This window comes from Pseudophryne corroboree, unplaced genomic scaffold (genome assembly GCF_028390025.1).
Source record: "Pseudophryne corroboree isolate aPseCor3 unplaced genomic scaffold, aPseCor3.hap2 scaffold_413, whole genome shotgun sequence".
In the NCBI taxonomy this organism is placed as follows: Eukaryota; Metazoa; Chordata; class Amphibia; order Anura; family Myobatrachidae; genus Pseudophryne; species Pseudophryne corroboree.
In genome coordinates this window covers 241,665-246,654 of record NW_026970047.1, presented here as the reverse complement: position 1 = coordinate 246,654, position 4,990 = coordinate 241,665, and the positions used below count along the sequence as shown (strand labels likewise).

General features: G+C 34.7%; 2 non-coding genes across 2 annotated transcripts; both read right to left on the bottom strand.

Annotated features, from left to right (window-relative positions):
- Positions 1 to 417: 417 nt before the first annotated feature.
- On the bottom strand, positions 418 to 491 carry TRNAN-AUU (transfer RNA asparagine (anticodon AUU)). Its single transcript has one exon. It is a non-coding gene; the product is annotated as a tRNA-Asn (tRNA).
- Positions 492 to 2,749: 2,258 nt separating this feature from the next.
- Positions 2,750 to 2,823, bottom strand: TRNAN-AUU (transfer RNA asparagine (anticodon AUU)). The gene has a single exon. It is a non-coding gene; the product is annotated as a tRNA-Asn (tRNA).
- Between the last annotated feature and the right edge of the window lie 2,167 nt (positions 2,824 to 4,990).

Below are 4,990 nucleotides of genomic sequence, written 5' to 3'. Positions count from 1 at the left end.
ATGTTTCCTGGTGTCAACTTGTATTATTTCAGTAGACATTGAAATGAGGATGCATCTTGCTGCCTTTCCAATGAAGCAAGTTTAATTTAGTAATAGGTGAAAAACCATCCTTACAAAGGTGTTAATCAGAGACTTGGCTTTGTGGACACTTTTCAGAGAACAAATTTGTTAGCATAAAAATAAAGCCAGAAAATGAAGAGCTGTTTAATCACTCGATTGGATTTTTCTGCCAGCATATTTTTTTTCTCTGCAACCCACTGCTAAATTGTGCTTCCTAGCTGTTTTTTATAAAATCACTGAATCAAATCTAACTCTGATTACATCAGAGAAGGCCATGTACCCTACACCATAAGAGGAGGTTTGAAATTTTGACTTGTCTCCTTAAATATCACCAAAATCTGATCACAAGGTTAATCACATCCCTGGGTGGGATTGAACCACCAACCTTTTGGTTAATAGCCAAACACACTAACCGATTGCGCCACAGAGACACTTTGCAAAAGTCCATACTGACAAAGGCTAATAAGCATTCATCTAAAACGTTTCCTAGAAAAACTTTAAAAAGTCAATAATCTGGAGAGTTTTTGTAAGATGTTTCTTCCATCAACCAACGAAGAAACACATTGGTACTTTCCCATGATGAGTGAGTGCTTCAGGATCTCTTGCACTTACATGTGCAGCAGAGTACTGCAATGGAAGCATGCTGGGCCCATAACCCAGAGGTAGGCAGATTGAAACTATCCTCTGCTATATGCATTTTTTTTGTTAATTAAAGTAATCCAAAACTGGGATTGATATTGTGTCTCTTTTATTTTTACTTAAAGTACAATAACTTTTACCATTTTAATTTGTTTTAATAGTATATTGACAGTATTGTTTTCTTTCAAAAATCCACTTCATTTTCTTTACCCTATTATTAAAATGGTAATTGACAAAAACAAACTACATTGTCACCAGAAGAGCAATACAAAATGTACAAGTGATATATTAAAATCATCTTTCCAGCTTGAATTTCAATGATGCATTGGGTCAACAATTTTGTGAGAAACATCTTCACCCTTAAATAAAGATTTTCTTAATTCCTTACCTGTGTGCTAATTAGATATCACCTTGTTTTCACATTAAACAGACTTCCACATGAGAAAGCAGCAAGGATGCAGTGGCGTTAATGTTTCCTGGTGTCAACCTGTATTATTTCAGTAGACATTGAAATGAGGATACATCTTGCTGCCTTTCCAATGAAGCAAGTTTAATTTAGTAATAGGTGAAAAACCATCCCTACAAAGGTGTTAATCAGAGACTTGGCTTTGTGGACACTTTTCAGAGAACAAATTTGTTAGCATAAAAATAAAGCCAGAAAATGAAGAGCTGTTTAATCACGCAATTTGATTTTTTTGCCAGCATATTTCTTTTTCTCTGCAACCCACTGCTAAATTGTGCTTCCTAGATGTTTTTATAAAATCACTGAATCAAATCTAACTCTGATTACATCAGAGAAGGCCAGGTACCCTACACCATAACAGGGGGTATGAAATTTGACTTGTCTACTTAAAGATCACCAAAATCTGATAACAAGGTCAATTAGGTCCCTGGGTGGGATTGAACCACCAACCTTTTGGTTAATAGCCGTACACGCTAACTGATTGCACCACAGAGACACTTTGCAAAAGTCCATACTGACAAAGGCTAATAAGCATTCATCTAAAACGTTTCCTAGAAAAACTTTAAAAAGTCAATAATCTGGAGAGTTTTTGTAAGATGTTTCTTCCATCAACCAACGAAGAAACACATTGGTACTTTCCCATGATGAGTGAGTGCTTCAGGATCTCTTGAACTTACATGTGCAGCAGAGTACTGCAATGGAAGCATGCTGGGCTCATAACCGAGAGGTAGGCAGATTGAAACTATCCTCTGCTATATGCATTTTTTTTTGTTAAAGTAATCCAAAACTGGGATTGATATTTTGTCTCTTTTATTTTTACTTAAAGTACAATAACGTTTACCATTTTAATTTGTTTTAATAGTATATTGACAGTATTGTTTTCTTTCAAAAATCCACTTCATTTTCTTTACCCTATTATTAAAATGGTAATTGACAAAAACAAACTACATTGTCACCAGAAGAGCAATACAAAATGTACAAGTGATATATTAAAATCATCTTTCCAGCTTGAATTTCAATGTTGCATTGGGTCAACAATTTTGTGAGAAACATCTTCACCCTTAAATAAAGATTTTCTTAATTCCTTACCTGTGTGCTAATTAGATATCACCTTGTTTTCACATTAAACAGACTTCCACATGAGAAAGCAGCAAGGATGCAGTGGCGTTAATGTTTCCTGGTGTCAACTTGTATTATTTCAGTAGACATTGAAATGAGGATGCATCTTGCTGCCTTTCCAATGAATCAAGTTTAATTTAGTAATAGGTGAAAAACCATCCTTACAAAGGTGTTAATCAGAGACTTGGCTTTGTGGACACTTTTCAGAGAACAAATTTGTTAGCATAAAAATAAAGCCAGAAAATGAAGAGCTGTTTAATCACTCGATTGGATTTTTCTGCCAGCATATTTTATTTCTCTGCAACCCACTGCTAAATTGTGCTTCCTAGCTGTTTTTTATAAAATCACTGAATCAAATCTAACTCTGATTACATCAGAGAAGGCCATGTACCCTACACCATAAGAGGAGGTTTGAAATTTTGACTTGTCTCCTTAAATATCACCAAAATCTGATCACAAGGTTAATTACATCCCTGGGTGGGATTGAACCACCAACCTTTTGGTTAATAGCCAAACACACTAACCGATTGCGCCACAGAGACACTTTGCAAAAGTCCATACTGACAAAGGCTAATAAGCATTCATCTAAAACGTTTCCTAGAAAAACTTTAAAAAGTCAATAATCTGGAGAGTTTTTGTAAGATGTTTCTTCCATCAACCAACGAAGAAACACATTGGTACTTTCCCATGATGAGTGAGTGCTTCAGGATCTCTTGCACTTACATGTGCAGCAGAGTACTGCAATGGAAGCATGCTGGGCCCATAACCCAGAGGTAGGCAGATTGAAACTATCCTCTGCTATATGCATTTTTTTTGTTAATTAAAGTAATCCAAAACTGGGATTGATATTGTGTCTCTTTTATTTTTACTTAAAGTACAATAACTTTTACCATTTTAATTTGTTTTAATAGTATATTGACAGTATTGTTTTCTTTCAAAAATCCACTTCATTTTCTTTACCCTATTATTAAAATGGTAATTGACAAAAACAAACTACATTGTCACCAGAAGAGCAATACAAAATGTACAAGTGATATATTAAAATCATCTTTCCAGCTTGAATTTCAATGTTGCATTGGGTCAACAATTTTGTGAGAAACATCTTCACCCTTAAATAAAGATTTTCTTAATTCCTTACCTGTGTGCTAATTAGATATCACCTTGTTTTCACATTAAACAGACTTCCACATGAGAAAGCAGCAAGGATGCAGTGGCGTTAATGTTTCCTGGTGTCAACTTGTATTATTTCAGTAGACATTGAAATGAGGATGCATCTTGCTGCCTTTCCAATGAATCAAGTTTAATTTAGTAATAGGTGAAAAACCATCCTTACAAAGGTGTTAATCAGAGACTTGGCTTTGTGGACACTTTTCAGAGAACAAATTTGTTAGCATAAAAATAAAGCCAGAAAATGAAGAGCTGTTTAATCACGCAATTTGATTTTTTTGCCAGCATATTTCTTTTTCTCTGCAACCCACTGCTAAATTGTGCTTCCTAGATGTTTTTATAAAATCACTGAATCAAATCTAACTCTGATTACATCAGAGAAGGCCAGGTACCCTACACCATAACAGGGGGTATGAAATTTGACTTGTCTACTTAAAGATCACCAAAATCTGATAACAAGGTCTATTACGTCCCTGGGTGGGATTGAACCACCAACCTTTTGGTTAATAGCCGTACACGCTAACTGATTGCGCCACAGAGACACTTTGCAAAAGTACATACTGACAAATGCTAATAAGCATTCATCTAAAACGTTTCCTAGAAAAACTTAAAAAAATCAATAATCTGGAGAGTTTTTGTAAGATGTTTCTTCTATCAACCAACGAAGAAACACATTGGTACTTTCCCATGATGAGTGAGTGCTTCAGGATCTCTTGCACTTACATGTGCAGAAGAGTACAGCAATGGAAGCATGCTGGGCCCATAACCCAGAGGTAGGCAGATTGAAACTATCCTCTGCTATATGCATTTTTTTGTTTGTTAATTAAAGTAATCCAAAACTGGGATTGATATTTTGGCTCTTTTATTTTTACTTAAAGTACAATAACTTTTACCATTTTAATTTGTTTTAATAGTATATTGACAGTATTGTTTTCTTTCAAAAATCCACTTAATTTTCTTTACCCTATTATTAAAATGGTAATTGACAAAAACAAACTACATTGTCACCAGAAGAGCAATACAAAATGTACAAGTGATATATTAAAATCATCTTTCCAGCTTGAATTTCAATGATGCATTGGGGCAACGATTTTGTGAGAAACATCTTCACCCTTAAATAAAGATTTTCTTAATTCCTTACCTGTGTGCTAATTAGATATCACCTTGTTTTCACATTAAACAGACTTCCACATGAGAAAGCAGCAAGGATGCAGTGGCGTTAATGTTTCCTGGTGTCAACCTGTATTATTTCAGTAGACATTGAAATGAGGATGCATCTTGCTGCCTTTCCAATGAAGCAAGTTTAATTTAGTAATAGGTGAAAAACCATCCTTACAAAGGTGTTAATCAGAGACTTGGCTTTGTGGACACTTTTCAGAGAACAAATTTGTTAGCATAAAAATAAAGCCAGAAAATAAAGAGCTGTTTAATCACTCAATTGGATTTTTCTGCCAGCATATTTTTTTTTTCTGCAACCCACTGCTAAATTGTGCTTCCTAGCTGTTTTTATAAAATCACTGAATCAAATCTAACTCTGATTAC